The following is a 12,293-nucleotide window of genomic DNA, read 5'->3' on the forward strand; positions in this document are numbered from 1 at the left end:
TCTACGTATACAACACAAATGGCTTCTTTTATATCCACCCAACAATATCAACAAACTGTTAGAGTGCAAGACCTTTCCAACTGGCAGCCGTATACAAAGAGTTATGGAAGAAATTACCTACGTATCTCGGCACACTGACATTAGATGATTTTAAGAGTCTCTTGAAAACGTATTTCTTTAATTTGCCAATGGACTAGGCTTTGCGCTGTATACAGTTGTATATAGAAGTTTTGTCATTTCTTATCTTAATTGCCTTGTTTTCTCTTCTCTATCTCTCTCATGTCTATTTTCCTTTATTTCTTTGTTTTTCTTCCGTCAATGTGCATACAGACATTAATTTATATATTTCTGGTGATATACTCTGTGTAAAACATGGTTTATTATTATTACTGCATGGGGTCTACTGGCTTTGGGTTATATCATTTTCTCCGAAATGACTGACAAGTAAGTTTTCTATTGCGACAGAGAGCTCATTAGTATCCATCAATAAGAGGTGATTTCAGAAACCACATAATTCCAGGTCATTTCAACGATACCAGGTTGTTTCCAATCAGCCGAAACTGCTGGTATAGTGATTGGAACCTTGCGCAGTTCGTTTTAATCGAGTTGCAAACAAACGGTCAGCAGATCTCCACTCCATACATTAAAAGCAGAGAGACATTTTCAACACATTGCAGGCATCATCAGGGATTATCTTTTCTTTCTAAAGAACACACACACACACATACACTCTAGAGAATTTTCCTAAATGACCAAGAAGTTACAATTCACAATTGATCAATCTTTTTATGGATTCATTTTCCTCGATTTCTTTTAATGATCGGTGCTTCTATGGTCACTGTCACTAGTTATAGGTTTTAACACTGACGTACCGTTGCATTGCTATCCGATGTATCACTCGTCGTCCCATTGTTAAAGCTTTTTAAAGTATAGTAACAAAGAAAGTTAGTTTCTGTTATTCCTATATAATACACATAGGGCCTATTCAAGTACTGTGAAATCACGTTTGTAATTACTAAAACGCTGTGCAGCTATCTTTGTCTGGATTCAGGAATCCCTTCATTCTTTCCAGAATTTATGTGAATGTAGCCTAATTCAAAACAGTTTTTAAAAAATCGATATCACTTGGATCGTGCTGCAAGCTTCTAAAGTGCAAGCCATGTACGTCCTACTTCGTTGGCCGTAATATACTAAGACGAAAAGACAAAATGGTCGAGTTTTGTCAATACAGACCTTTAAAAAGGAAAAATTGAGGTATATGAAGGTTTCGCATTAATTTTGTTGTATTGCAATAACTAAGGGATAATGACTTTCAAAGGGGAAAGGGTTTACAATTAGTTCCTGAATATTGGACTACTAGATCATCACGCTTGTTTGCGCAAAATATCAATACAGTTTTACTACAAGTTTGTTACATTATCACCTCGGTTATTTTGCACAAGTCCTGCGCTCTTGTAATTATCTTATTATGTCCTATTCCGACAAAACAGAATCATTCAGTTGTCTTATTTTATTGGTTACGTAAAAAAAAAATCAAGTTGAACGTAGTGTGGTATAGTTCTCAAAGTATGATATCGATGTCACCACCGTGTAAACAGAGGCATTCCTAAGAGAATGTAGAATGCCAATCCGATTGAACGAATAGCACGGATTGGATGATAACACGACATGGCTTATAAGACGTGTACGCCTTCCAAACATCCCGAAACAAATTATGAATTTTATCATGCACGTGTAGGCCTCTATGGGGCAGGTTGAAGAACTCAATAATGCAAATACGTCATAGCTTTCTTCTCTGACAAGCAAATCCTGAGCTACAATAGCCTTGTCTGAGAGTACACATTGTGAAGGCAGACTCAAATCTTTGCGTTATAACGTCTACGTGACAATGCCTACTATACGACAAACGGATTACCGCTGGGATATTAAAGAACGAAATCCGAAATGCACATTCAGTATACATCGGGACGGACTTACCTTACAGAGTGTGTTATGGTGCATGTAACATCGTTTCACAAATCGCACGATCAACCAGTTTAATCCTCGATCATCCCGATTATGTAAACGATATTCGCGTGACATTTACGCTGTCCAATGCAGACATAAACGAGTCATTTCCACACCTAATGATGAAGCTACCATATCACGACAAACTCCGAGAAAGTCATCACGTGAAATCTGCGGGCTTATGGTTTGTTTTCAGATAGTATAGGGAGAGCTTTGCGTACCAGCGAAAGGAGTGAAAGTGAGAAATCGCTAAGTAAATTTGCCTTAGCGGTCTCTTACCTCGTTCGTGTTTGGACAGCGTAGTTTTGTGAATAAGCTGACCCGACTCGCTCCCAGGTCTCCCTTCTCAAAAAGCTGCAGTTCCAGTGTCTGAAATCAATCAACATTTACAACTGTCTGTCATCGTATCTCTCTCACCCTCTTACTCTTTCTCTGGTTCTCGCCCTCCCTCTCGCTCACTCTGTCCAATGATATGCATTATATATTTAAACCTTCATAAATAGGATGCATATTGCCTGCATAAAGATTTCCAAGACAATTGCTATTCCTGATTTGACTATCAGGCTGTACCGACTGTTTTCAGCTGGTCTTATTCGAAAATATCTGCAGTCAATATGCGAGCGCACATGAGTGATGTTGACACACCTTGAGAGATGAACAACTCATATTGTGTACCAACAATAGGTAGAAACGGTTCTTACTTCGAACAAATCAAGACCGACATTTTGACTGAAGATCTTTTAGTCATTATTTTGGTAGTCAGCATGAAAACCCCGTCACGACATAAAGTAATCGTCATAGCCCATTGATCGCCAGGATCTCATGTACATACATCAAGCTTTATTAGGAATGACAATATGACAGAGGATACGAGTTATACTTTACCCTGATTATTAGTTTTTGTTAATTTTCATTTTTATCATGAGTTTGTTTGTTTGTTTGTTTGTTTGTTTGTTTTGTTTTGTTTTAAACCGCAATCGACATGACGGTCGCTATAGCATGCATAACAACAGCTCTGACCAAAAGCAGGAAAGTAATAGCTGCAGAAAAGGGTTGTGTTTTCTTTTCTTGGACGCACTGTGTACACACACACACATACACACACACACACACACACACACACACACACACACACACACACATACATACATACATACATACATACAAACACAAATACACACACACACAAATATAAATTTATACAGTTGAATATATTTCTCTCGCATTTCATTCTCTTCAAATTGTGCTTCAGGCATCACAGGAAAAAATAGCTCTTGCACGAGGGTTTCGCCTTTTAACAAAGGGATTTCAAGTAATGAAGGGATGGAAATGAAATAATCGTACCATTTTATGTATACTAGCATACAGTCATACATAGACAATTAGATCGACCTGTTGTCCTTTGACGGGGGGGGGGGTCATAAATCTATTCTTAAAGTTACGAACGACTTAAACGACTGGAACACGTTCTGATGCGTTATGCTTATCAGAATTTCAATAATTCAGTACAAGAACTGATCGCCAGTCGTTCTTAAGTCGTTTGTAACTTTAAGAGCAGCTTTATGAAATACCCCCCCCCCCCAGTTTCACATATTTCCAAGATATCTAAATTTACATCAGTCAGTCCTATCCATCTTGTAGTTGTGAAATGTAATTAATTCTCCATCCATTCGAAACAGAAACGAGCTTGCCATATCCGAGGAAGTACAAGGCTCGCCGAGTACCTCCTTGCTGTATCCATTAAAGAGGCACTGTTTTATACTCAGCGTAAGTAGCCGCCTGCTCGAGGAGGCTTCAGAAACACGACTTTTGCAGGGTATAAATCAGTAAGTTTATAACGTTGCGTTGTTAGTTCTTCCTAGCCAGTATCGATGGTGGCGATCTGTTATCTAAGCTTTAAAATGATGTGTAACTCAAATCAAATGGACTCTTCTAACCTATCTAAATATTGGAAAGAAAGCACAAACTCGGGAAAAGTGTGAACTGAGAAAAGAGGCTCTGAAGTGCAGTGTCTATTCAAGCGCTTAATCTTTACCAAACCGTGTTGGCTGTGCGATGAATGGGACAAAAAACAGGAAGTAAACCACCAGAGTAACAACAATGAAGGGATTATCAGATTGAACTGAAATTAAGCATGCCTCATTAACACATTCTGTCCATAATTAATGCCAACTTTCAAAGCAGTAGCACTATCCTTTCAAAAGTTATTAGAGTTGAAAGTGAAGAGTGTGGACAAGGTTTTTCAGAAAAGATAAAGGGATTCTAAAGACACACCTAATCACACTATTCTACCAAAAATGCTCGAGATAAACTGCTAAAAAAACACACTTTCCTGCCCGTTTTATGATACCAAATTTTAGCATAATGTAAAAGAAGACCCGCTCTTTCAATTGGTATGCGGTGACATTGATAAATCATCCGGATATCTATACTACTAATATCTGATCAGTGATTGGTGGCAGCAAGGAGCTCCTTGGTGACAGGACGCGCGAGAGTGGTATATTGCATCTGGTGTTTGTTGTTGGGTTAGCGCAAAATAATTGTTCCCAGCTAACTGTAAGCTTTATGGAAAGTGTTTATTCCTTGCTAGGTCTGTTAGCATGTTTTTTTTTTCTTCTTCTTCTTTTAGTGTGCGTATGTAGTTGTTGTTGCTGTGGCTTACGTTTTCGTTACCACCATTTAATCTTTCGGTGTGGCAAAGGAATACACATAACTGATATGATGCAAACCAAGACAGAACGCTATCTTAAGCAGTTTTAAATAGATTGATTTAACTTCGCTCTTTACAGTCTAGATATCTGGATGACTCTATACTCGAGGGACAAGTTTCTTCAAGCAGAAGATACGATGCCTTTGCTCGATGACAGTGATATAAAAAAGCAAATAAGTACAAAGTCATATAAAAACGGGAAATAGGACCATTCACTTGACAATTTATTTATCCTGGAGTCCTGTGGGCTTTTAGAAATAAAGTTTGGCCAGACGTTTTTCATACTTGCTTCGTAAAAACAAAATGACAAAATATTATGAAAGAATGAAACTGTCTCATGAATTAGCATGAGCTGATTAGTACTTCTTTCTCAGAGGAAATGATGTATATTATGTATGATATCCTGGCTGATCCTTTAACAGGTCAAGCAAGAAAATATCCCTCTGTTAAGATAAAATACGAAATTTCCTATTATTGAAATTATCATCAAAGATAGATAATTGGAGCGCTTGGGTAATTGTTTACTGCAAATAATTTATAAATTACAGTAATGAGGACTACTTAGGGAGCGAGGATCACCATTGTTACTTAAATGTATATTAAAAAATCAGAATTTTTGTAAGAAAATATGTCTATAATTCACTTATAAACAAATACATGAATTCGACTATATTTCTTGTGCACCGCAGTCAGCGGGATGACATCGACACCGCAATTAGGTTGTCTTATCATGTGCCTTCGATCAATAACACTGAGTTATGAAAGCACATAAAACTTAGAAATGCCTTAATTTCCCTATCCTCAGTCTGGTTTTAAGAAAATTTCAACCATTTTAATTCGTTTCGTTAAAAGCAATCTGAGCACAGAGTGGCTCCTCACAGACGAATCACTCCCTAGCAAGCATTTCATCTGCAGCATTTCTTTTGCAGCTAAAGCTTGTGCTTTATCAAGTTGACATACATGATCCAGTGCCTGACCAGAAATGACAACATAACGACAAATATTTCCGAAATTCCCGAACGATTTGAAAGAATCGAACTGCATTGGCTCAAGAATATATCTTTTTCTCTATCAAGTGATTATTTATTACATAATAATATGACGCCATTACCTTTATTGGCCGCGAATCAAATCTGTACAATATGATCTTCATGTGTCATGGCTCATTTTAAGGGATAGTAGGTCTTGGCCTATAATACTTCTGGTGACGTTTCGAGGCGACTGACATTTGAGGGCCGCTCGAACGTTCTCGAATGTGTGGTGTGATTTGACAAGCAATGAGGACGATGAAGCGAAGGCTACAATGTCAAGGACATCGGCAGATGTTCTTGATGAAGACGGTATGGGATTTGTAACAACCAGATGATGGGATGCTTGAAACTTGCTGAGCCCATCACGTGATTTTGAATGTTCTCCGGTGCATGGGAGCCAGAGATTGAACAATTATATGTGCGTACTATGTTTTTGTACACACCTCCGAACAAAAACACACACACAAAAAAAAACATGCCCACACACATACAGATCGTACAAATAGTCTGAATAAATACATCAAATTTTTAGTAACCTCATAATCACATCACAAGAAACATTATGTAATACAGAATACTTAAGATGTTGATAGTTACTGACATTCAAATCGTAAGGAAGGGGCAACGCACAGCCCCAACGTGTGAGTTCCTTTGGAACGCTCGGTTTTTGCACGGACATCTTTTAACGAATCTCGAGTTAGTCGTGTTTATAACAGCCATTGTCAAACGTCTGTTTGCCGAGACAAGGGTTTACCCTTTAACTCTATGAGAAAGGAAGTAGAGGCAGGGGCAGAGCCAGGGGAGGAAGTCATTCATATTGAGTCAACCTTGAGGCACCCTCTTCTTTGGTTTCCAGGGGAGAGAGGGTTTGACCCTTCCCTCCGGGTTCGCAACGAAATAACACGGCTTGAAATACATATTACAGAGAAAAATGCTGTATCACGAAAGAAGGCAATAATGGACAGGAAAAAAAAAGAAGTGGATGAAGAACATTACAAGACATAAGGCCTAAAGACGTTTTAACCCTTTGAATTACGTGGGTAAATGCTCTGAGGAGTCTCTCAAGCACGTTACATTCCACCTTGTCACGTGTCTTCACCATCATTGCGTCCCAAAACACACTTGTTTTGCACATAAAATGGCACTTCACATAAGTTCTCAGGAACCAGACACCTCTATATATGACTCTATGCTAGGCACATCAACATTATCAACAAATGCATTACACAGGGCTCAACACGAACTTTTTTTTTTGTTTGGTGCCTGTCCGGGCCACTAAAACCTAAAAATCTGAAATTTTAGTGGTCCGAAAAAAAAAAAGATATCTTGCAACCCGAAATAAAAGCAAAAGTAACAATTCATTTTGAATCTTTATAGTTACCTGATCGGGCCACCAAAAGATAATTTGGTGGCCCGACACCAAGTTTTAGAGGTCCCGGGCCGGGCAACCCGGCCACCTCTAATGTCGATCCCTCCTATCATACGTATATGTTTATGTTTGTGTGTGTGTGTGTGTGTGTTTTGTTTCATTGATGTTTATTTATACAGTTATTCCTTGTCTTGACGAGCTGTTGAGGCAAAGTGGATCAGACCATGCCTGTCAGTCGCAACGTCCCTGGTTAGAGTCACCAGGGTGCAGCGGGTGTTCCCCAATGCAAGGAAGGGCATTTTAGCCTCATTTGGAGAGGGGTAATCCCATAGGCCAGTTGAAAGTTAATCCAATTAGAAAGAGTATAATCTTACGAGCACAGAAGTAAAAATGTGATAAAAATCAGAGAGAAATTAGCAAAGTTATGATATTGTGAAGTTTCGGTAATTTCTGCAAAACAGTTCCCGTAAAGTTGATATGAATATGCAAATGAGTGAGCTGATAATTTCATCACCTTACAATTTGCCATTGCTCATGTAAAAACAAAAATTGACGAAAATTCAAATTTTCTGGTATTTAAGTGTAAAACATAACGTTATTCCGGGCAGACAACCTTCGAAAATAAAGATCAGTCAGATATACAAGCATAATTATATTGATATGAGTCTGAGGCATAATGGTGTTTGATCAAAACAATTTGAATTCCATGACTTTTATGCACATATTGTACGGTAACTAAGGGGATGACATCATCAATTCAATATTTGCATACTCACATAGACTGTTCAAGAACTGTTTCGTAAAAATTAGGAAAACTTCGCAGTTTCATATAACTTCCTTACTTTTCATCCAATTTTGATCAAACGTTCACAGCTGTGCTTGTAAGATTTTCCTCTTTCTTTTTAGACTAGCGGTAACTTATATTTGTCCCGGATTTCCCCTTTAAGCCGTTGGTCCCTCGATTGTTATAGTTTTATAGCCGTTCATTGCTTTGCGGTCAATTCAAATAAATTCAATTCAAACTCATGTAGCTCTTTCTAGCTTTGCGTCACACCTTAAGATAAAACTATGTATATAGATCCTTGAACTCAGAGGATCTACAGCTCTTTCCCCAAGACGAAGTGTAGAAAATATTGAAATGTCTTGCACAACTTCTGACGAGTGTACTTTACATGTCAGAAAAAAAAAATCATGCTTATCCAAATTAAAGTGAGAGAGCGTGGAAAAATGGAACTTGAATACCACTGACGGCTTTTCAATGTATTAGGGATCAGTACAGGTATATATCGTAAGCATGTATACAGTTTGGCAGGACAAGCTAGCCAACATGAAAAGGGTACAATCAGAAGACACGAGAACTTTTGTCATAGTATGACAAACAGGAAGGTTGCAATTGAAGTCATGTGACACAAGAAACCAAACACAAGCATCAGGCTCCGTGTACGAAACCACTATGACTTAAAGGCTGCAAGCCGTTCAGATGTCCACAGTATTTGATCAACTAGTTGATAGAATGTTTTCGGAATTGCTGAACTGTGATATTTCATTAATCAAACCATGCTACAAATCAAAACATGAAACATTCTCTTTTTCATTATCACCAAATGGGCAAGACTTTTATTTGTTTATTTATATTTTTTGCTGTCCCGTGATGACTTGACGAAAACTTGAATATCTTTTACACTTCTGATAATGACAGATCATTGTGTGAATAGTTTATCAGCGATAGGGCATTAGTTCAAAGACCAGGTATAGCAGATATTTTCATTAGATCACAATTACACTTGCAGATAAGAGCACAACGACTTAAGAAAACAAGACAGATTAAAAATCATTTAAAAACGAAAAACTGATCTTACCTTCAGATATAAATAACTGAAAGTCAGTCAGGTTACCCAGATAAAACTCTTGAGTTCTCAAACAGGCGTAAACTGCACTATGCTTTCGAGATGTCCCGGCCGCCGTGTCATGCACTGACCATCGACTTCGTGATGGGACCAACACGGAGTCGCCCCTTGAATCTTAATCACTTCGGCAACAACATCCGAGAAGAATTTCCCTCGCAAATGAGAATCAGCGGACGAGCCACAGAGTGGCAGACGATGCCTGAAGGAGGAAGAAAGCAAAAACAAGAACATCAAGAAAACAGGCGGCCATTAAGATGCTGTAGATTGTGCATGTCATCAGACATCGTGTGTATCTCCCTCGCCGTTTGTCCCAGCCGAAACCTTGGGCGCTGATGCTATGCCCTTCCCGCTGCTCACAAGATGTCACCGCCGCTTCCACTTCATTCCCCACTTGAACCTTAAGTATCCATTCATCCATCCATCACCACAACTGATAAATGAAAGGATAATTACTTCCATAGGTACTTCATTACACATAATTCAGACTGGCATACATAGACTCTTTACATACGAATTGAAATGAAAGGAAATGGTATTATTATTATTATTATTATTACTATTATTATCATTATCATCATTATCATTATCATTATTATCATTATTATTTTTATTTTTATTATCATGATGATGATGATGATGATGATGATGATAATGATACTAATACTACCACTACTACCACTACTACTACTACTAATAATAATAATAATGATAATAATAATAATAATAATAATAATAATAATAATAATAACAATTATAATTGTTGTTATTATTACTATTATTACTATTATTATCATTATTACTATCATCACTTCAACTATTATCATTATTACTATAATTATCATCATCATCGTCATCATTCACTACCATCATTTTATTACTATAATTATCATCAGTAGTAGAAGTAGTATGCCATTCAAGACAACTAATGTATCCTCACAACTGGGTCATTCCTCACAAGAGATGAAATTTTACTGTCCAAGTACACCAATCCTTAAACAAAGGTTTAGGCCAGCAAGAAGAGAGGAAGTAAAACACATGAATGAAACGAAACGTGTGCAGGCAGCAAGAGTGTTCATAATCATTTGATACGTTATTCGTAATAAGGGATCTCCACTGACGCCTCGTCATTTGACTTTTGCACGCTAATCACCCTATTGTGCCTAACAACTAACCTGGCGATAGTCCGAAAACGTAATAATTCTCCCCCTTCAGCATGTGTATATTGTGACGTGCTCCCTGCTCGTGTGTATACCACATGTCCATTCTTTCATTATTTCCCAGACTCATAAAAAGAAGGCCAAAGTAATTCATACTGACGGTTACCTAATGAGTTACTTGTCTTAAAATCTAGTATAGTCCCCTTCATACTGCTTGCGATGTTAAAAGGAGTCAATGATTACACATGACCTTAACGCCTAGATTCATTATCCTCCATTCGCTATTTTATGAAATTTACGCAAGACAAACAATTTAGGGTTGCGCCTTAAGGCGATATGCAGTCCATGAAACTGCATATATAAATTTAGATGTTTTATCACTGTATGAAATCACTTGTCACATTTTACTTTCGAGATATAATATCATTTATCACGTTGATATTGGCTAAGGTTTATGACGAATGATGTTGATATAATCATAATGAAATGATATTGATAAGACTGTACCAATTCATTGTTACAAACTTTGATTGGAGATGCCTTTACTTTTAGTTGTCTTTCGACAAAAGGTGAATTGAAGTCATCTCTAATTACAGCTTGAATCGTATGAACTTACAGCTTTATGTTGACCAATCTTATTAAAAAAACCCGTTGCATGTAATGGGAGAGCTTCCCCTTAAAAGGTTATTTGTTGGAGTGTGCTAGTTAGCCATGGTTGGGTGTACATCCGTGATGGTCGACGATCGACAGGGACCACTCGAGCAGTCTTTTGCCCCACTCAGTCACTGCCACGCTTTGATTACGTCCTCATGAGGTCCAATCAGTGGGGCACGAATCGCCGCTGCGAGAGAAGCTGTTATTAAGGGCAAAAATTATTCATCCGCTAAAAGAGCACATCCTCTGCCAATCCCTTGTCACTCACAGAAAGATCACCACTTCACAAGGCGGCCTTATACATGGGACTAAATACCTCTTTCGTAATACAGGCAGAATTGCAATCTCGGGTGTGAAACTTCACGGCGTCCTGTAAATCGTATAACATCGTACAACCGGCAATGATGGCTCAATGCGTCTTCAACTGGGATACACGGAGGCTCGCTTCTCCCTTGCACTGTTTTGCGTCTTTGATCAAACAGTTATGGTGTCTAACTCGGGGAATTCACTTCAGTTATCATTTTATCATAGGCCATGATTTCACATAATCATAAAGTGTCGTGAGAGAGGAGAATACATTACTTTTATTGATAGTAGTAGATGTACACTAATACACCTACATCACTCCTTCGTCCACCCCCTCAAAAAAAAAAGATTGTTGTCTATCCAATAGGTCATTTTTTATCATCTCGCTGGCATTAACAGGATTACAAATCTTCGTTATTATCAGAGTATCGGAACAAATCAAATTTGTCATGAGTATAATGGTGCGATCTCTCAACTGAAGCTACTTGCATTCAATCAATGTTGCAGAATACATAACATCAATCGTAAAAAAAAAAAAAAAAAAAAAATATCGGGAGAAATACATGGGATAACAAGTGGAAACTAAACCCCCAACGAGAAGCAATGCTTACATTATATAGACGGGGATCACTGTTTCCTAGGGTCCATGACTATAAATCTCTGCTTCTCTTGTGATTTCTACCATCATAATACTTATATTCTTCCTCTTTTTTTTTATTTTACTTTGTACGCTTTTGACTTTGAATTTGGGTTATAGTTTATCTTTTTCATTTTGCGATAAGTAGCTGATGGCAAATATAAGAACCTATTTAGAAATGACCTTACCACAACACTGACATCATTCAGTTGTTCATGCGAAGGATCGCACTGAAATGATAGTAAAGGTTATGGTTCATGGAAGCTGTCTGGAAAGGGCGCATTGGCGCATTTTTGCTGGCATCAGGGAACGCCTCTCGTCTGCAAATTTTGCTGGTCTTTTTTCGAGGTACAAGCCCCTTCCGTTCAAAATGGAGGTCGAAGCCGCAGCGCGCTTCAAGAACGTAAACACATTCATAAAAAAATCGGTCACGTTCCGCTCTCCACTCACCATCTCCGTGAGAAGAGGTAGCATCTCTCTACATGGATGCAAACTTTGCAGTTGCCATGGAAACC

General features: G+C 38.1%; 1 protein-coding gene across 5 annotated transcripts in view; it reads right to left on the reverse strand.

The window, feature by feature from the left end:
* Positions 1-12,293, reverse strand: part of LOC139726547 (proline-rich protein 5-like) — a 109,666-nt gene that overhangs the window by 82,848 nt on the left and 14,525 nt on the right. For 3 of the 5 annotated variants that reach the window (XM_071637536.1, XM_071637531.1, XM_071637535.1), the window contains exon 2: positions 8,977-9,223. The gene's annotated coding sequence lies outside the window, so the exon portion shown is untranslated. Of the gene's footprint in view, positions 1-1,977; positions 2,117-2,286; positions 2,613-8,976; positions 9,224-12,293 lie in introns of those variants that run through there. The other 2 variants (XM_071637534.1, XM_071637533.1) reach the window with 2 other exon arrangements.

Source organism: Diadema antillarum, unplaced genomic scaffold, assembly GCF_040938485.1.
Source record: "Diadema antillarum isolate AM-2024a unplaced genomic scaffold, OU_Dant_1.0 seq00000089_RagTag, whole genome shotgun sequence".
NCBI lineage: Eukaryota > Metazoa > Echinodermata > Echinoidea > Diadematoida > Diadematidae > Diadema > Diadema antillarum.